At 35.5% G+C, this 22,202-nt stretch overlaps 1 long non-coding RNA gene across 1 annotated transcript in view; it reads left to right on the top strand.

Annotated features, from left to right (window-relative positions):
• The window catches only part of LOC118985762 (uncharacterized), a 45,736-nt gene extending 35,057 nt beyond the window's left edge, over positions 1-10,679 (top strand). Inside the window, exon 3 of the long non-coding RNA XR_005066189.1 lies at positions 10,595-10,679. This is a non-coding gene — a long non-coding RNA (uncharacterized LOC118985762). The remainder of the gene's footprint in view (positions 1-10,594) is intronic.
• Positions 10,680-22,202: the final 11,523 nt, after the last annotated feature.

The raw sequence follows: 22,202 nt of genomic DNA, 5'->3' as shown, positions 1-22,202 counted from the left end.
CACCACCCAGCATTGACTCTGTTTTCTGAACTGAGCCCTGACTCATAACCCTGGCATAGGCCACACGTCTTCACTGAACCAATCGTTGTGACCAAGGGATGAGGTCCTTTGTTTGGCTACATCTCATTCATTTACCCATTCTTGTAATTTTTAAAAAAGCTGTAGAGTGTGTTACCAGAAAAAAAATGGGAAGGGGAAAACATTGAGTGACCCATAGTACACATTAACAATTCATTTTAATACTGTAGTTAATAAACATGAAGATCCAAATTTAAAAAAAGTTTAAAACAACACTGCACAAAAAATTCTTAACAAGTGATAATGAAATATCTCAAGGTAATTGCTTTTAAAATGTATAAATATCTCACCATATTCTGTACTTTTTTCTGCTTTTTTCTGCTTAATAAAGAGAATTAGTACATTTATGATCTGCTGTGAGTCACGTTTTAAATGCCATACTTGTCTCTCCCACAAAGTATAAAACCAGAGTTCACATGCCCATTTAACAGATGAAAAAAATGATGTTAAGTAATTTGCCCAGAGTCATGGGGGTAAGAAAGAGAAAAAAACAGGAGAAAGATGTCAAACTCTGTTTTTTGGTAGTCTAGAGACCAAGCACTTACTACATTATCACATGACTGATATTTCTCTCTTGAACTGTGCTGAAGTTGTGTTTCTTTTTTTAAAATTTATTTAATTATTTTTCAAGTACAGTTTTCTGTCTATTGCTCCAATCCCATCCCACCCTTTACTCACATTTTTCAACATCTACAATCAGGATTCATTCAATGTTCACCTTATGGTAAAATCACTTGACTATATAAAGTCATCTATTGTGAAGTCTGTGTCCAGATAGACTTCTGTGATGAAATTCTGTCATATAATATTCAGAACGGATACCTCTTTCCTGTAGCCACACTTTGTACTTAACATTGGCACCATGTGCTCCATGGTGTTAAAAGCAGGCCAATTTGGGGGCAGATTAATTACACGAGTATATGGACCCCATTTCTATCTTCCACAACATGCAGTGTTTCTGAAATATGAAGAAAGCATGAAAACACTTATTAAATGCTAGGTGCTGGGCACTGTACAAGGAATATTTGTGAGTCTTCTTACCTCTTATTTTAGCAGAGGAGAGAAAGACATAGTCTTATATTACAGAAAGTCTGATTTATTGCTCTTTTTCTTTGTAAAGATGAAAGTGTTCCAGACAGTCCCCACAACCATAAGCCTTTATTTGGGCATTTCTACCCTGCAGGATAGTAGCTGGTTTTCAAGAGGAAAAATGCCCCTCATCATAACAATTAAGGTACATGGGTTGCTTCATTAAATGTTGAGGAAACAGCCCTGACTGGTGTAGCTCAGTGAGTTTGGCATTGTCCTGCAAACCAAAAGGTCACTGGTTCATTTCCCAATCAGGGCACATGTCTGGGTTGTGGGTTGGGGCATGGGTCCAGGGCCTGTGAGAGGCAACCAATCAATGTTTCTCTTGAACATTAATGTTCTCTTCTTCCCTTTCTCCCTTCCTTCCTCTTTCTAAAAATAAATTAATAAACTTTTAAAAAATGTTGAGGGAACAAATGTTGCAAAGATCTTTTATTCCTCTCAGTGGATATTGCTTTTTCTTTTTTTAGATTTGATTTCTATTTCCTGCCACTGAGCATGAAAGTACACTGACTAACCTAGTCTGCAATTTAGCTGTGTTCCTGGGACCATCTGTAAGAATTTGTGCATTTCCTGGGAATCTGATCAATTCTAGCAGCAATTCTCTATTTTCTCTGTGAGATTAAGGAGCCCTGTGATCAATTTATATTTAAAAGTAAGTTTCTGCCTGAAAAAAGAATTCTGGACCCAGTGTCCAAAAACCACCCTGGGATTCAAAATTGACTTCCCTGAATAATTCTCTTTCATGTAGAAACACATGAATTTTTATGTCAAGTCATAAATATCCTATCACAGAATTTGTTTAATGTTCCTTCTCTCTGTTCATCTCCTTTTCCTTTTCTTTTTTGTTTTGCTTGGTTTTTCCCTCTTTTTTCTCTTTGTCCTTCATGCATATCTCCTGCTCTAATAGAGAACTCGTATTGATCTAGTTTAGATTCCTTTACATTCTTTCAATATCATATAATCACAAACATATAAATATATTCACATAAAATTTTTAATAAAAATGGATTATATACATTTTTCATCTTAATGTTTTTAGTTGAACAATACTTGATGGAAATTACCCACATTATCTGTTAGAGCTCTGCTTTATTCCTTTCAATGGCTGCACAATATTCCAAGGTCTGGATATATCACGTTTTAATCATTCTTTGACCTATGAATGTTCATTTGTTTTTCAGCTTGGCTTTTATGACACTGGGGACAAGGCTGCAATACAGGTTCTTTTGAAAGTGTTCTTACATACTGGTGCTTTACTTTGTGGGATGGATTTCTTAGGGTGGGAGAATTTATATTGGTACGTTGCTCTTTCGAAAAAGCAGCAAACTTTATACTCCTACCAGCTTTGAGTACAATGTCACTTTTTCCTATAAATTCCAAGCAATAAGTATTGATATATACTCATTCAACAAGATAAAATCTCTGCCCACATGATGCTGAGGTCAGTAGTCGAGAAGAATAATAAACCTTGGCTGGGTAGCTCAGCTGTTCAGTTGGTTGGAGTGTCATCCCGTTGAGGGTTCAATCAATGTTCAGGAGACAAAACTAGGTTGTGGGTTCGGTCTCCAGTTCGGGTACGTCTGAGAAGCAATAAATTGATATTTCTCTTTCATATCTATGTTTCTCTCTTGCTGTACCAAAAAGTCAATAAATGTATCCTTGGGTGAGGATTTAAAAATAATTTAAAAAGCAAATATGTAAATAATATCATGTCATAAATGATCATCAATGTACTGTGAAGAAAAATAAAACAGTGTTAGGATATAGAAGGGATGTACATCCCAGTGTAGGGATGCCTATTTATTTATTATTGTGGTTTTTATTGATTTTTTCGTGATAGAGGAAGGAAGAGAGAAAGAAACATTGATTTGTTGTTCTGCTTAGTTATGCAGTGATTGGTTTTTCTTGTATATGCCCTGGATGGGGATCAAACCTGCAACCTTGACATATCAGGACAATGCTCTAATCAGCTGAGATACCCACCCAGGGCTGGGATTGCCTATTTTAAATAAGATGGTCATAAGGAGCCCCTTCAAAGAGATGTTGTTTTTTGTTTTTGCTTTTGTTTTCCCTTGGGCAGTTTTATGGCGCTTTTAATCAGAAAAGGGAGATGTCATTTTGATAAAGACTTGATGAAGTGAAGGGCTGTGCCATGCGATATCTAGAGTGGAAGGAGGTCTCTTGAAAGAAGAGCAAATATGAGATGTCAGCAAGGAGCTTGACACTAGACGTAGGAAAAAAGACTACGGTAAAGTTAGAGTCGATTGTCAGGTAGTAGGAGTGAGATATGTGGGTGCTTGAGAAGTGGTCAGATTCAGGATACACCCTAAGGGTAGAGCTGACAGAAGGTACTCACTATTTGGATGTAGGGTGTAAAAGAGACATAAACATAAATAATGCATAGGCTTTTAAGACTAAACTTCTATTTTGCAAGAATTTTAGATTAATGGGAAAGTTGCAAAAATATCACAGAGTACATTCCCATAGACCCTTCCCCCAAAGTTAACATCTTACTTGACCATGGTACCCTTGCCCATACAAACAATTTGACATTGGTATATAGTACTACTATTAAGCGAACCACAGACTTCAGATTTTATAGTTTATCCCCAGACATCCTTTTTCTATTCTAAGACCTCCTTAAGAATTTCTCATCAGATTTAGACGTGTCTCCTTAGTTCCCTCAGTCTGTGGCAGTCTCCGTTGTTTCTTTGCATGACCATAACTTTTTATGAAAAACACGATAAGAATGTCCCTCAAATTTATTTTGTTTTCTGATTAGACTTGAGTTATGGATCTGAAGGAAGAATTCCACAGAAGTGGAGGGTTCTTCTGTATCAAGTCCTATCAGGGAATCGATGATATGAGTATGAGCAAGCTGTATCACGGGTGGTAATGTTAGTTCTTTAATTAAGAAGATACCTTCTAGGCTTCTCCGTTGTAACATTACTATTTTCCTTTTTCCACAATTTATTCTTTGGAAGGAACTTACTAAATACAGCTCACATTTAAGATGGGGTTGAAGATCAAGATCCATTTTTTAAGGTGGGAAGAGTACATATGTGCATTATTTGGAAGTCTTTTGCAAGGAAGCTTTGTTAGTTATCTTCTATTTATTTATTCAGTCATTTATTTATATCAGTGTAGACTCATGCATATTTATTCTGATTCTTGGGTTTATGATTTAATACTGCCACTAATTTTTATTGCTTATGTTATATCAATTTTGACCATCAAGAGTATTTTCAGGTCAGTTCTTGTGTCCTTTTGGCATGCTGATGCCTATCTTCTTTTCCTTGCCCTTTCCATCACTACAAAATACTGCAGGTTCATCTTGTATCTATCCTGCTGCAGGCCTAGAATAAGCAATCTCTCAAGGAGCTAGGTGTTTAATGTCAGTCACTGGGTAAACGGTGATGCCATTTACTAAAATTGGAAAGACTGAGGTAGAAGAGGCAGTCTAGAATATGTTATTTCCTCCCTCCCTTCTTCCTTCCCGTCCTTCCTCCCATCCTCTTACTTTATTGTTTTGCTTTGATGTGTTCAGTTTGTAAAGCTTATTAGTCATTCAAATGGTGCTATAAAGCATGTAGTGATAAGACTCTAAAGCTCAGAGAAGGACTTAAGACTAGAGATCTAATTTTGTGGCTTATAAATAAATGGTGCTACTTAAAGACATAAGATATGATTTGCTAAGAAAGAATCAGATAGAGAATTCCACTAAAGTATTCAGAGGTCAGTAAGAATAGAAGAAAGAAAGCAAGAAAATTGAGAAAGGGCAGCAAATGAAGTAGAAGAGAAGCCTGTCTCATGTAAAGTATCCTAGAAACCAAGTTAAACATTTTTTTCAAGAAAATGAAAGTGATTGAGTCAAACTCTCTTGAGACAAAAGGAAGGTAAGGGCTAAAAATTTACTATTGAATTTGGCAGCATACAATTTAACTGCTGACCTTGATAATACAATTTCAGTGGAGTTGTGAAAATGAAGCCTAATCTAGGAGAGTTCAATATAGAATTTTATCTGAGGAATAGAGGATACTCTCTTTGGGGGAGATGCTATACAATGAAGTGGAGCCCTGATCCGTGTGACTCAGTGGGTTGGGTATCATCTCACACAATGAAAGGTTGCCAGTCCAATTCCTGGTCAGGACACATGACTGGGTTGCAGGTTCAGTCCTTGGTCAGAGTATGTGATAAAGGCAACAGATCAATGTTTCTCTCTCACATCAGTGTTTCTCTTTTCTTTTTCTCCTCTCTTCCCCTCTTTCTAAAATCATTGAATCAAAAGTAAAAATTAAAAAAAATAATTAGAGTCAAAAAGTAAGTGAGATAAGGAACTGATGTAAAGGAAAAATTTTTAAGTTGGGAGACATTACAACCTATTTGCAGACAGATGGGAATATTCCAGTAATATGAAGAAAAATGACAGTGCAGGAGAGAAAGGGGATAATTGAAATAACAAAGACCTAAAACTGAGAGAGGAAAGGGGTTGACCTTAGGTTAGAGAAAGAACAGTTTCTTCATTGTAACAGGATTGAAGGCCAACTGTATGGATACAGATTTCAAGGATGTACAGGATATAACAGTGAGAAGAGGAAATTGAATCATGGTTCTTTGAATTTTCTTAGAAGCCATATCATAAACTCAGATAGATTACCTGGGGAGAAATGTTAAAGAGTTGAGAAGAAGCAGAGGCACCCCTTTTAGTAATACCATAGAGCTGAAGCATAAATTCATAAGGGACACATGGTAAGAAGGTCAGGGGACGCACTTGAGGGTCTCTATCATACATCACTAGTAATGCCAGCAGTGTCATATCCTGTATTTTCTCTAGTGATAATCATCTCTTCAATACTAAGGGCAAGTTCATAAAAGGAAGACAGCTGATCTTGACTAGGTGATTTTATTTTTGTCACACTGATTTGAAGAAGAAAAAGAAAGTCCTTTTAGGTGAGTGTATATGCAAGGGAAAGACTACCATGATGAATGATGGGCCTTACACTGGGTGAGTGCGGAAGTGTGAACATGAGTGGGGTGTGTGAACAATGTGGAGAGGTCAAGAAGCTTTTTGTTTGGTGAAGTGTGTGATCCAAACAATTTGGAGACTTGTGTTGTAAAGGTTCTTTAAGGCTTCCCCGCACCCTGCTTGTCCTGCTTGCCCTTGTGACGGTGGAACCTGGAACACCTTTCCAATCTTTTTAATGATACTCTGTCTGGTCAAGGTTGCACACCTTCTTAGTCAGTCTTGCTAATTTACAATTTGGGGGGAATTATCTACATCTTTGGGGTTTTTATCATTGCCTAAACTTTCACTTAGATTCTCTTATAATTCTTACAAATTCCCAGTTAAGTTTTTTTCCTGTACCTTCAAAGAGATATATCTGAACAATCTTAGAGAACTTTTTGCACTTTCAAACACAGCTGATATGAGTGGAAGACTCGGGTCTTCCACTACCCGATGGATAGACAGCCTAAGAGGGGTTGAATGAATTTGTTTCAATAACTCCTCTGCTTTGCTGAAATAGAATGACTAAGTCCTGTCATCATTTTGAAAATCTTTTGGTCACGTGATCATGCTTTATTACATAGTTTAGCAAATGTTAGAGAGAAATGGAAATTCACTTTTCATTTGTTAAAGGAGTGAATTGGTAGCTGCACGTGTTTTGAGAACCACACTTCAGCCTGGGTGTGACGGCTCAGAACTGGGGTGGTGTTATTATGTATGAAATAATTCTAAGTAGAACTGATGTGACTGCCAGTGGGGTTTTATTGTGTTTTAAAAAAAGGGTCCCACTTTATATGGCCGATTCATCTTTCCTGCCAGATTTATTGGCTCCAGGCCTTTTCCTTTAGTCAGGAAGCTGTCCTTCAGAGTGAGTGATGCTTTTGCCGGTTGTAGGCATATTCATTATGCAGTACTACATTTTGAGATGCAGTAACAAATGCAATTAAACTACTGTACTGAACTTAAAAGTTTTATCGCCTTAGAAACACTGAATGGCAGCTTCAGATTTTTTTTTCATTTATGTTCATCTACTGATATGAGTCATGCTTCCAGCCAAGCAGAAGTGATCAGCTTGGAAGGGGTTTGAGGGGGAGTGTCTCAAATTCTGTAATTCTGGAATAAGTTTATTCTCAAAACCCAGCATTTGCCAGAAAGATTTTTTTAAAGGCAGGAACAAGATAAGAATATTTTAAAGAAGTTATATTTCCTTAGAGCTAATCATTGAATCATCCGTTAAAAATAACACAAGCTAATCTGATAGCTCACTCACGCCTACTACTGACGTGTGACCTTTAGTAACCTCAGTGAAATCTAGCGTGACTATTGGTAAAACATGCCAACGAGAGCTTTGTATCTCCGTGACCTACTAAAGGTGCCCTTTAGAGAAAATGTTGACAAACACAGAAGAGTGACCTGACCCTTGCCATTCTGAATGGCTGCTGGGATTTATAGGATAATTTGCAGTAATGTCCGGGAGCAACCAGGAAGCCAAGAGGCGGGAAACAAGGAGAGGTGATGTTCACCATTCTCTCTAGCCCTGCAGAAGTGCAGGACTTTCTAAAATTGAAAAACTGGATCTCAGGGAATTTTTCCATCGAACCCCAAATATTAGGAAAGACCAGATATGAACTATAAATATTAGGTGCACATTTCTAAGTAATAAGGCAGGTTTATGTCTATTTTATCTTATAGGACTCTACCAGAAACCAGAGTTATCTTGATGAGCATACACACACACAAAGATTTGTGAGGGCAAATAGCATTGCATTTACATTAGTGTATATATTCTTAGTATTCTACAAACTTCACCCTCCTTGAGTATTTTTTATAGTACTGGGATGGTTATATTTATCCACAAATCTGTCCCAGATGTCACTCATCACTGCTGAGACTATCCATGGGACCAGGACCCCAATCAAGTAGTGGTATAACAGACTATACTGGGGATATCAACTCAGGTTGTGATCACCTTAAAAATACGAGTTTCCAGGAACATGGCAGTTTCCACCCGTCCTGTGTAGTCCCCTACCGATGTGCCCAGAAGGCTCGTCAAGGAGGAGTAGTGGCCCCTGCATGTTCCTGAGGTACATTGTCTGGGGTGATTCCTCTACACAGTTGCCTGGGTCTCCGAGCAAGTGCTATTGATCTAGAGACCTCAGCACCACAACTCTTTAAATCCCCTCTCTCACACGCGTGCTCACGTCCCTCCTCACATCCTTCCTCACACTGGACATAGGCAGTGTCCCCATGTCACATCCAGACCAAAGTGCGGGATGGCAATGGTTTTGAGCATCAACTACTGCATGTTGTGCCCATCAGTCTTCATATCCCCAGTTCTTGGACTTTGCATTAGCTGTAACTTGTTCATTCAGTTCTTCTTCCTTTGTGATGATAGACTTCCTACCACGGGCTTGACTGACCTCAGGTAGGGTCAGTTCCATCCATAAAACATATTTTATGTCCTTGACCTTGGAACAGGTTACAGTTTGAATCCCTTTTTTTTTCAACACCAAAGGTCCCTTGGCCTCTGTCTAAATTATAGGTTAATTAAAGGTATATAAATTTACATCCTTAGATTTCTCAACAGTTTTGCTTCCCTCAATAGACTACCTTACCTGCCTAAATAAAGTATTTTAATTATTTAGTTGTAAAATATAATTACATTTGTAATTTTGACAATGGGTTATGAAAAATCTTAATTTCTCTCTGTAGATTTAGCTACGTGTCACAAATATACAGTAGTCAGTTTTCTTATTTGTAAAATAGGGAGACTGAACTAGATAGCAATTTCCCCACTTTTTATAGCAGCAAAAATTTATTTTGGGGTGATAAAATCTTAAATGATACCTCAATAGGTAAAAATGACATTTGAATAATATGGAATTAACTTTCATTAACAAAAAAACTGACGAGTTATAAATGGCATTTATAAATATATTTAATGAAGCATATACTTTATTTTTAGTATCTTGCTTTCATTGTAAATAAATTTTTAAGTTTGTATTAACAGATGCATTATGAGCAGGTAGAGATCTGTTAACATGGCTTGATTTTTCATTGCTTGACTTGCAAGCTCACGATATGTATCATTAAAGAGAAGACAGAAAAGTTATCTGCTGAGCTATTCTTCAAAATGAATGCAGAGGTGATGCAGGCTGAGCTATTCCTCAACGAGTGCAACTTGAGGAGATTCAAGTCACTGCTTCTGTGGTCTTCGTCACATCATCATTTGAGAGTAATGTTTTCAAAAGAGTTTTAGGTATTTAAAAGAATGGAACTGGACTCACAAATCTCTGTTAGTTCTACACTTCCAACCAACGACTTGATAACACTGCTTCTGTTGTACCAGATATTCTAGTTTGTTCTAAATCCACGTATCTATACATACCCACATAAGGACACATAAAGTTTAAAAGGAGAAGGAGGCTCCTGGAAGCACAGTCTTCCTGAGATTTTTTTCTTAAAGATTTTTGATATTTCATTATACTTGCACGGCATCAGCACAGGTTGCTTGCTCAGACTATTTATTTCTTTGTTCACATAACCCATGGATAGTATTTCTATACCAGCTATTATTATTGGCTATAATGAGTGACAGTTCATTTCTGGCTATTGTAGAAACGATAAATGAACGACGGTTTCCAAGGTTCTCTACATCATTTTTTAGGAAAATTTTTACATTGTATATGGACATAATTTAATGTATTAGAATGGAAAGCTCATTAAATCTTTAGAAAAAGTGATTATGTACATTTTAGTCTGGGAAAATAGAAGTATGCAATTACTACTAGGATTTCCTCACCCCTTTAAATTATTTCACTAATCATTTGAATTATGGTACTGGAATTTTAAAAACAACACTTTTCTTAATTCATGTTTATGTTCAAGCATTTTCATTTAAATTATTTTCTTAAAGTCTGTTACCTTAAAACCTGAGTATATAAATATTTGAGTTAATCTTAGAATTAAATTGTTTAAGTAAACCAAAATAATGTCATAAATGTTCATTGTGATCATCACCAACTAGTTAGCTATAACATTTTGGTTAATTTTGCTTGATTTTTCTAGGTCTTGAACGTATGAATATTGTAGATATTAGAAAGTTACTAAAATCCAACATAATATTGATTAATACAATGGAAGGACTTTAACTCTTTGCTCATAGAAATATTTGATTAAATCACAGGAAAATAAATGAACAAAAGTGATTATGATTAGTCATGTACAACATTCTTCTAGGATATTCTTTCTGTGCTAAGTTGTACACAGTGCAGTTGACCTGTTCCATATCTAATGCCTTATTCATATTCCAAGATTTCTATGGATTTTTTTCTCTGTGTCATGTTTCTACTTTGTAGTCACCTTTACTCTTTGAAAATACAACCTTATGTAACATTGGAACAAATCTATTTTTTTAAGGAAGAAATAAGAAGATATCAACAGACTGAAAAGATGTTTTCAAAGGCCTAGAGTCTTCGGGAAGACACTGGAGTTTGTGAGATCTCAAGGTGAGCAGTTTGCACATTATTACTTACATTATTATTTTCATGCTTTTACATATCTGAGTTATGACTTTGTAACTACTCCAAGTTTGTATTGCTAACATCTAATTATATAAGGAGAATGCTCTTATTTAAAATATATATTTACCAAAATTTCTTCAAGATTTAAAAAATTTCATTATACTATAAATGTGTTATTTGGTTCAGTTGGGGATGGTTAAAAGAATATATTTCAGTAGAGAACCAAATTACAATTTGCTTCACTTTTTAAAAGAGTAGCACTTTTTACATAACAAAAAATAAATATTAGACATCCCCATAAAATTTTATTATTATTTGTTAAGAAATGTGGACCTAGTTAGCAGATTTCTTCCTTTATTTTCTTGGCTATAATATGCACACATATACACACGTAGTTCAGAAAAATAGCTAATCTTCAATCTTAAAATACTTTGAGTCAGATTTCCTGACTTTCCCTAGTACAGTCACAGAAATTCTGATTTTGTTAAAAATGCTTCTATGATAAGATGACAATATAAATGAACAAAAGAATAATTAAGGATCTTTTGTAAGTTGTTTACTGTCATAAGTCTAAAAAAAACAAAATAAGCCTACTGTTATTAAACAGCTCATTATAATAATACACTAATGTAAAATATTCATTTGAGGTTTGAATTACAATTTAGGTTAAAATGGCTCACTCTAATGGATGGCTTAAGAAAGTGGATGATTTCTGACTTCTTTATACTGTGGGACCCAATATCAAAATATTCATAATTTCAAATGAAAAAATATTGATGACCTTTTATTTTGATTGCATTATTCATGCTTCTCTTCCATGTCTGAATCTTTTTGTCACTGATCCAAGGACGTATTCATTCACATTTGCCTGGAACATACCATATGCCAGGCGATGGGATGACTGCTTTGAGTGTTTCAAATGAGCAAGAGGTGTTTCCTGTTCTCAAGAATCGTCCAACCATATGTTACTCAGATATTAAGTTTATTATTAACACAAGACATACCTAACTAAAAGGGCAAGCTAGATTTAAAAGGGCATGGAATGAATTCTAAAGCCCAATGGGAATGATTTGGGGATTATTCACTTTTTATATTATGGCTTTTATTAGCTGAGAATGCTGAGAGTTTATACCAATGGAGTGTTGCTCCATCACAACCCACAACTGACCTTTACAACTGACCTTTTTATTAAAGTAGCTCTTCAAGTACAACACAAGTCAATGATATGAGATTCTAAGAGGGAAAAGTTTCTTTTTTTGCTAGAACTGCAAATTTAATGTGGTAGAAAATACTTACACAAACACCTATGAAAAGAACAAAAGTCAGCATTGTTTAGTTTTTTCTTATTCCAGTACATTCATTCAACTTATTTATTAAGTTCACCAGACAGTTAAATGATTTCTCCAATGACTTAGGAGGACATATAAATTTGAAAGGGATTGAATGCTGCAAGCACCTTCGGAAGCCCCATTCACACAGTAGCTGAGGGAGTAAGAGATCTGCACTGGAGTAGGAATCCAGACTCTCCTTGAAGTGGAATTACCCAGTACTGGGATTCTTGTGAAAAGTTTTTAAAAGGTGATATCTTAAGAAGTTAAAACAAGTAATTAAAATAACAAAGTTATTTTTGAAAAGTCAGTGAAGGCATCCTTTATTTAAATTGTACCATCAGACAAGTGGTTAAATTAATTTATATAACCACAATGATTCAACAAGTATTTATCAAGTGCTTAGTGGGTACATGGGAGCAACACCATTGAGTAAAATATACCAGTATCCCTCCCTTAGAGAAAATGACGTTCTAAGGGGTAGAACACACAGACATAAACACCCCAAAGTTAATTACACATTATGTTAGATGGTGATACTGCTATGAAGAAACAGAAAAGAGAATATAGAACATAAGGAGGGGTGGAGTTTTAAAATAAGCCTAATGACTTAGGCTTATTTTATACTGCATAATTTACACTAAAGAAATAGATATTACTTTAGCCCACATAATCCAAACTAAAAACAAGTATGATGGAATATAATACCTATTGTTCCATTTTCTACATCATTTGTTAAAGTGAATGTTGTTAACTTATGTAAAATAATAACTAGTGTGTGTCTTTCTCAATTCCACCATAAAGACACTTTTAAAATGGTAATATATTTACTACATGTACATGAAATATTGTCAAATTACTTGTGATAAAGAAACATACAGTGGAATGTGGATTAGTCCATTCCCTTGCTAACGGGGTAAAGACTCTAGCTATTCACCTATGTATGGAGAGGAGGAATCAATTCATTTTTACATTGAATATTATAAACTTAAAGACTACTGACAATGCATATGGATGATACATGGTGCTAGAAGTGTGTGTGTGCAGTTATTTTATCATCAGTCATCATTTTAAGAGAACACAGAGTATTGAGATTGAAGACAAGAGAATTATTTAAATACTTCCTTATTTGCATGGTACACTATTTTTTAAAGGACGTACGTCTTCCCTTGCATACTCGATTTACTAGAAAGTATATGGAGATCCGGAAGTCAAAATAACTCATCTGGTTTGTGATCATCAACAAATGAATTATCAGGTTTCTTTTGATGACAATCTGGTTGGAATTTTTCTGTGAAGCATTAGCTGCTGAGCACAGGAGTTTGGAGGTGTTTATAACCCAGACAACCCTGCTAATTTCTTGCAACCTATCTAAACTATAGATAAACTCAGCACATAAATGTTCTTTTGGTCACAGAACTACTTTACACTTTTATTTATTTTTAAAGCATATTTTATTGATTATGCTATTACAGTTGTCTCAATTTTCCCCTTTTGCCCCCTTTACCCAGGACCCTCTGTTCCCTCCGCCAGTCTCCCCTTAGTTCATGTCCATGGATTGTGCATATATTTTCTTTGGCTGCTCCATTTTCCATACTGTTGTTAACCTCCCCCTGTCTATTTTGTACCTACCAATATGTACTTCTTAATCCCTACATATTCCCCCCATTCTCCCCTTCACCTTCCCTACTGGTAACCCTCCAAATGATCTACATATCTATGATTCTGTTTCTGTTCTGCTTGTTCACTTAGTTTGGTTTTTTAGATTCAATGGTTGATAGTTGTGAGTTTATTGCCATTTTAATGTTCATAGCTTTGATCTTCTTTTCCATAATCAAGTCCCTTTAACATTTTATGTAATAAAGGCTTGGGGATGATGAACTCCTTTAGGTTTACCTTTTCTGAGAAGCACTTTATCTGTCCTTCCATTCTAAGTGATAGCTTTGCTGGATAGAGTAATCTAGGTTATAGGTCCTTGTTTTTCACCACTTTGAATACTTTTGCAAGTCCTTCTAGTCTGCAAAATTTCTTTTGAGAAATCAGCTGAGTATCTAATAGGACCTCCTTTGTAGGTAACTCTCTGCTTTTTTCTTGGTGCTTTTAAGATTCTCTCTCTCTTTAACCTTTGGCATTTTAATTATGATGTGTTTTTGTATGGTCCTCTTTGAATCCTTGTTTGGGACTTACTGTGCTTCCTGGACTTGTAGCTCTATCTTCTTCACTAAATTAGGGAAGTTTTCTTTCATTTTTTTTCAGATAAGTTTTCACTTTCTTGCTCTTTCTCTTCTTCTTCCAGCATCCCTATAATTCATTTGAGGTTGTCCCAGAGGATCCTTACCTTATTCTCATTTTTTAAATTATTTTTTCATTTTGCTGTTCTGATCGAATGTTTTCTTTCTTTCTTGTTCCAAATCATTGATTAGATTCTCAGCTTCATCCATTTCACTGTTGATTCCCTATAAAGTTTTCTTTATTTCACTTAGGGTAACTTTTATTTCCGCCTGGGTCTATTTTATACTGTTGAAGTACCAAATGAGTTTCTTGAGCATCCTGATAACCAGTGTTTTGAACTCTGCATCTGATTGATTATCTCCATTTGGTTTCTGGAGTTTTGTTCGGTTCTTTCATCTGAGCCATATTTCTTTGTCTTCTCATTTTGGTGGCCTCCCTGTGTTTGTTTCCATGTGTTAAGTAGAGTTGCTATGACTCTCTATCTTAGTAGCATGGCCTAATGTAGAAAAGCAAGAAGAGCCTTAGGTAATTGCCTGGGCATGGCAACCTGTGTGAACCAGGTTGATGGAGTTTCGGGTATGGTGTTGCCACTTTGTGGCTGTATGTTGGAGAGGGCTCAGAAAAGGGACATTGTCCACTGCCAGTCCTCTGGATTTTTATCTGGGAGGAAACTGTCCCTTGGCACTCACCCTAATGCCACGCTCTTTAGTTTCTCCCCATATGCCACTGATGCCCTTCAAGCTGCTGCCCTGGTGTTAGAGCCCAGTCAGAGCAAGTCCGTATGAGTCCTAAATCCACAGAGTACTCTTTAAGAGGAGACACCTGAAAATCCTGCAATTTCTTCTGCCATCCCAACCCCCCGTTTGTTTTTACAGCTGGAAGTCATGGGGACTTATCTTCCTAGCACTGGGACCTTGGGCTGGGTGGTCAGGTGTGAGGCTGGAATCCCTCGCTACCGAGATATCTTCCAAGTTTTATCTACTATATGTAAGTGTGGGACTACCCATTCCATATTTCTGTGTCCCCACCTGCTCCTACCCATCTGAATGAGTGTGACTTCTTTAATTCCTTGGTTGTCAAACTTGCATATGACTGGATTTTCTAACAATTCTTGGTGATAGATATTTTGTAGTTTAGTTGTAATTTTTGCTGTGGTTGTGTGAGGAGGTGAGCCATGTTTACCTACACATTCATCTTGACAGGAAGTCTCCCACAACATAAGTTAGTATTACCTTAAAACTCATTTAGTCTTGACTTTACTGGATAGAATTGAACGATTTAGCTGATTTGGTAACAGAAGAATTTGCTAAATCAGTTATTTTTCATTGTTAATAAGTCAATGCAACAAAACTGTCTAGTTATCCAAATGAACACGATTTGGATTAGGAGGTCTGAAAACCTATTCAATATTGCAAATCTTTCAATCTTCCAAAAGGCAGGTATTATAAACAGTATATTATCTAAAGGAAATAAATGGCCAGTAATGTATTATTAAAAGTAGAACACAGTAGAGGCCCCCAATATTTAGAGGGTCTATCTCTAATCAAACCAAAGCAGAGAGTATTTTTTACATGTTGTAGACAGAAGAAACGGTCAGCTCTAAAAGGTCATCCATAAGAAGGCAACTGGTATTGCCTATTTAGGGAAAACCAAAAGAAAATAAAAATAAAAGATTGAGTGATGTAGACAGAAGGTTATGGAGAAAGAAAGTCTTGTCATTATGTTCGAGATAGATTCCTTCTAAGCCAATATTAATTCATTTATCTGGAAACTTCAAAGGAAAGAACTAGAAACTCTTACTTAAAGGTAATTAAAGCATGACTTTTCAAAAGCATATGCTTTCCCTTGCTTTTATTCTCCCTAAATCCACTGGACAAACAGCTAACCCCAGGAATCATTTGAAAATTTGTAGCACTAATCCACTTCCCCTGGACTCTTCCAAATGGTGACTCTTCCACCCTTTCACAAACCGTCACCTGCAAAGACACCTCTTTGAATCTCTCATCACCTGGAATGCTGATGATCTGGCTGGTTCCTTCTTCTCTTCCCTATTTCCAGTGGTGCTCTTGATGATTTCTGGTCATTTTCATTTTTCCATCTTTCTTATAATTTCTCTAATACAGGGTTCTCAAACTGAGCACTATGGGTATTCCTCAGCATTATAGGATGTTCGGCAGCATCCCTGGCACTACACATCAGTACCTCTCCAGCCTCCAGGAGTGTAGACGAAAATGTTTCCAGACATTGCCCAGTGTCCCTTAAGGTCAGAATTATCTCAAGATGAGAAGCACTGTTACACCCTGATTTCCACAACCTCAATAAATGTCCATTCCATATCCAACACCTCCTAATCATCTATAGCATCTTCCTGTCAACCAAAACTCAACCGAGACAGTGGAAGTTCCAGCCTCCCTCCTTTGACTAAAACTCGCCTGTTTGACTGTATGTTTTAAATTTCCTTCTTTTTGTTTATAGCTAACCTTGTATACAAAATGCATCTTAAAAAATAAGAGTGAATCCAAAATCAGCGAGAAAATTAGGGAAAGACATTAAAGTAAAATAAAAACACAGGATTAAGTCAGGAATGATGCTAGGTTACCCAATGAAATTAATTCTTTTTCCTCTCACATTTTCTTCAAATTCAATAAAACTTGGATCTTTTTGTATTCTCCAGGTATTTCTTGGAATTTAGCTTGGACATGAGCCTTTACTTTTCTACAGTGTGTCCTTTCTTGCTTGCAATCAGGCCACGGTGAATTTTCTCTTTTCTCACACCCAGGCACCCTGAGTGCTGCGGGAGCCAATTATACCACTCCATAGATTGATGGTTTTCTAATCTGAGTTAGCCCCTCAGTAGCATTCACTAATCTTTCCCCTCTGACTGTGGTCAGCCACTATTTCAAAAGTTTATCACTCCACTTAACCACACAGTCTCTCCCCTTTGCCCTCAGTGCACCTGCTATTTTAACAAGAAAATTGAGGTCATCGTGTGGAAACTGCTTGTGTATCCTTGCAATCCTCCCTCACATCAGAGTCCACATCTATCAACATTCTTACTTTGTTTCCTCCAATCTTGAAGGATCAGGAATCCTTCCTGCTATTAAAGGCAATGGCTGTGTTTGATTTTGTTTCCTATCACTGATGCTGAGGATTTGCCATTAGTTACTTTTTTCTGTCCTTTATCTTCAACTTCTTCTTCTTCAGTGGTCCTTTTTCTTCAATGTATACACACTCTGCAAACTTCTATCCAAAAAAGTAAATCAAACAAAAACATACTGACCTCTCTCTTCACTAGATTTTGCTGCCAATACCATTCAATTTCTCTCCTCTCCAACTCATTCAAACTCTCCATAGCAGCAGTAGGCAAGCATTATCTCCAGTTTCTAAGATCCAGTCACTCCTCAGCACAGTGCGATCTGATTTCTAACCCCACTTAACAGAGCATGCTCTCTTTAAAGGCACAGATGGCCTGCTGTCCTTATCTTGACTGGCTCTCTCAGGGGTATTTGACAATGTTAACTTCATTTTTCTTCCTTCAGTCCCAGGGCTGTCGTGATACCTCTCCCTCTTGGTTTTTTCACACCTCATACGCCCTTTTGTAAAGGCTCTTTTCACAGGCTCTTCTTTCTCTGTTCTTTCAGAAAGTCATGGATCACAAACTCAAATACAATTAGGTGGCTATAGGTAATATAAATGAGTGGAGTCAAGTAATTGAAAACAATAAACACTCTGTAGGCTAAATAACATGTCCACAAAGTTCTTGATGTTTTACTTTTGCTCACATGACTCCCTAGAGATCTACCCTACGCTTATTGTTCATCTGTTTTCCTTGCTCTTCCTGACCAAGCAGAGCCACTCTTAGGACTTTATTATTAACATAGATGGCAATGACTCCAGCCCTATTCTTTGATTAAACTACAGAATTACATATTATAGTACAAATTTGAGAAGAAAGTACAGATATTTACCATATATTCCTCATCCCACACATGCATAGCTTCCCTCATTATTGGTATCTCCCACCAGAGGGGCACATTTGGCGCAACTGATGAACTGCAGTTTACCTTAAGGTTCACTCTTGAAGTACATTCTGCAGGGTTAGAAGAACGTATGGTGGCGTGTCTCCATCATTGCAGTATTCTGCAGAGGATTTTCAGTAGCAATCCCTTGTGCTCCTTCTGTTCATTCTTCCTCCCGATACCCTAACATCTGGCAACAGCTGCTCTTTTGATTGTCTCCATTGTGTTACTGTTTCCACAATGCAACATACTTGAAATCAAATAGTATGGAGCCTTCTCAGATTGGCTTCTTTTATTAGTTACATGCTTTGATTGCTCTGTGTCTTTTTGTGACATGACAGTCCATTGTTTATAGCACTGAAAAATATTGTACTATCTGGAGGTACCACACTTTATCTATTCATTCACCTACTGAAGGACATCTTGGTTGCTTTCAGTTTTGGCAATCATGAATAAAGCTTCTAGAAACATGCATGTACAGATTTTTACATGGACATAAGTTTTCAACTCCTTTGGGTGAATACCAAAGAGTGCAATTGATAAGCCATATGGTAAGATTAACTTTATATGAAATCACCAAACTGCCTTCCAAAGTGCCTGTAACCATTTTGCATTCCCACCAGCAATGAGTGAGAGCTGTTCTTGCTCCCATCTTTCCTGCACATTGGTGTTGTCAGTGTTTTGGATGTGGGCTGTTGTAACAGGTGTGTAGTGGCATCTCAATGTTTAATTTTCATTTTCCTGTTGACATATGATGTGGAATGTCTTTTCTTATGCTTATTTTTCCATCTGCATGTCTCCTTTGAGGAGCTGTCTTTCACCCATTTTTAATTTTTTTCTTTTTCTTGAGCTTTAAGACCCCTTTGTATATTTCATTTTACCAATTTTTTATTGGTTTGTGTTATATTGTTGCATTTGTAGGAGTTTTATTTTAGAAAAATGAGAAATACAATTTATTTATATTTTTCTAATACAATCTTTTACATTTTTTTATTTTTTAAATTTAACCTTTATGTATTTTTTCATTACCATTTGGTCCCATTATACTCCCCTTCCTCAATCAATCACCACAAGTAATTTCTTCATAAATATTCTGGATAAAAATCTGCTGGGAGATGTGTAATTTGTAAACTATTTCCCCTTTTATGTCTTGTTTTTTGTCATCTTTGCTGTTTTTCAGAGTAAGATAAAGTCACATTTATCAAAAACTTTGATGAAGTCATATTTAACAAATTATTTCTCTAATGGATATTGGTTTCAGTGTTGTATCTAACAGTTCTTTGCTTAACTCCTCAAAGTTACAAAAATTTTCACATATTTTTCTTCTAAATGTATAATTGCATATTTTACATTTAGGTATGTGATTAATTTTGAGTAAATATTTGCATAACGTAAGAGAATGAAGTTCAATATTTTACATACAGACTGTCCCATCGCTATTCTTAAATGACTATGTTTGTATTATTAAATTTACCCTTCACTTTTGCCAAAAGTCAGTCATGTTTCTGTGGTCCTATTTGGGCCTTCATTCTGTGATACTGATTATGTATTTATACTATTTCCTATTATCACACTATATTGATTACTATAGTTTTACAGTAAGTGTTAACATTTTTTAAGATTTTATTTATTTACTTTTAGAGAGAGAGGAAGGGAGAAGGAAGGGAGGGGAAAGAAGGGGGGAGATACACCAATGTGCAAGAGAAAGATCAGTTGGGGACTTGGGAACCGCAGCTCAGGCATGGGCCCAGACTGGGAAATAAATGCAACCTTCGCCTCACAGGCCATCGCTCAGTCCGCTGAGCCACACCAGCCAGGGCTACGGTAAGTCTTATGGTCAGATAGTGTGCATTCCCTTCTTTTTAAAAATTGTTTTCACATTCTAATTCTTTTGCTTTGCCCTATAAATTTTGGAACCAGCATGTTGATATGTCTGAGAAATCTTGCTGGGATTTTGACTGGAAAATTCATGTATATTAGAAAATGCTTCAAATTCAACTTAATAAGAAAAGACACTTGATAAAAAATATTCACTGCACATGTAAGATAAATATGATCTATATTATTAAATACGGTAATTAGATACCACTAAGAAAATATACATCTCACTGGCTAGGTCTTGTGGGAAGTTTTTATGAAAGAGTTTCCAGTGACCTCTAAACTTGAAAGAAAATGTTCAATGTAAATAGTAATCAAAGATATTTCATATGTAATAGTCATATAAACCTATAAAACTTTGGGAAATAATATAGCATACTGACAGAACATCATTTTTAAGGTTAGACTGAACTTTGAGTTCATTCTCCACTTCTGTGAGAATTTAGGCAGACTGTTTAAGCTTTCTAATGTTGAAATACTTTATTAATAAAGGAGATACAGAATCTGGGCCATTATCAACATTCAGTTGTGGATTATTATCATAAATATACTCAATGTTGATGAACATGTGGGGAAATGAAATGTATCATACTACAAGAATGGGAAGGTAAATTTTTTCTTTTTTAGAGAAAAAATTGTCATTATATAGAAAATGACATTACTCTTTGACCTAGGAATTCCAAATTCTTTAAGAGTTTAATGAAATAATCAGTTAATAAACACAAAGCTATCCACACAAAGATGTTTACTGAAACATAAAGTAATGAAAATAAAAAACAACAGCATGACTCAAAAATAACGAAGTAATTGTTCAAAATATAATCAAAGTAATATTCTGAGATAGTTAAAATAAAAGTGTCTCCAACTGCATACTCTGAAAGATGCTTTATAGCTTTTATTTTTGCTTAAAGAAACAGTTTTCAGACTATGATGCTATTAATGCTCTTCAACGATGTGCATGTATGTGAGTATGTAAATACATGTGCACACATGTACACACATACATGTAGTAAAAGTGGTTGTGCCTGGGTGGTTAGTTGTAGATTTAATTTATTGGCTTCTTAGAGTTTTTCAGTAGTCTCCAAGTTTTCCCAAAATGTATCTTATTATTATAAAATAAAGTTAAAATATGAACTATGAAGGTATGAAAAATTATAAACTACTTAAACAAGTAGTCAACTATTTAAAACATTATTTCGCAGGTGACAGTGAAGGGTGATTGGCCTTTTATTTAAGAACATCTACAAATTAATAACGATAAGACTGCAGTAGAAAATGGGCTACAAGACATGAAAAAACAACTTGCATAAGAAAAATATAAGCAGCTAATAAACATAATGTTATTATTTTTGTGTATCTAATTAGCAAAGGTTGTTATTGCATAGCTGTTTCATTGTCATAGACTGTTGATGGAAATATGATAGTAGCAAAATATGTTAAGAAATTCACATGCTTATGCTCTTGTCTTAAACAAACAATAGATTTCCAGACAAAAAGAAAATCAATTATAGCCTTGTATATAATTGTTTGAAACATTGAAAGTAGCATATATGTTTTATATTAAGAAAATTGTCTTAAAATTTTTGGTACATTCAGAAGACATAGTATTACACAGCACTAAAATTTTATTTACTAGAAATTTTAATGACATAAAAATACTAAGAATATGTTACAGAATAAAAATTGAAAAGTGGAGATAATATAAACTATATAAAGGAAGCATTAAATAAATAAAAGTCTCAGAAATTAAACCAAAATTCTTGCAAATATTTTATAGTAATGTAAACATTATAAATAGTATTTGAAATACAAACATTTTCTTTCAAACAAATGAACAGCAAGTGATTTGTTCTGTTTTCTTTATTCATTTCTAAATGCTTATAATTTTCATGTAAATTTTCTTAATTTAAAAAATGGGAGGGAGGGGGGAGGATGGGGGTGGGATGGAATGGGAGTAATAGACAGAAAACTGTACTTGAAAAATAATTAAATTAAAAAATTGGAAAAAAATAAAAAATATACTGTTTCCTCCCTGTGCCCATTCTTT

The sequence above is a fragment of the Sturnira hondurensis genome, unplaced genomic scaffold, assembly GCF_014824575.4.
Source record: "Sturnira hondurensis isolate 20B ecotype Veracruz unplaced genomic scaffold, ASM1482457v3 Scaffold0004136, whole genome shotgun sequence".
Lineage (NCBI taxonomy): Eukaryota > Metazoa > Chordata > Mammalia > Chiroptera > Phyllostomidae > Sturnira > Sturnira hondurensis.
This window is presented reverse-complemented; position numbering and strand designations above follow the sequence as displayed.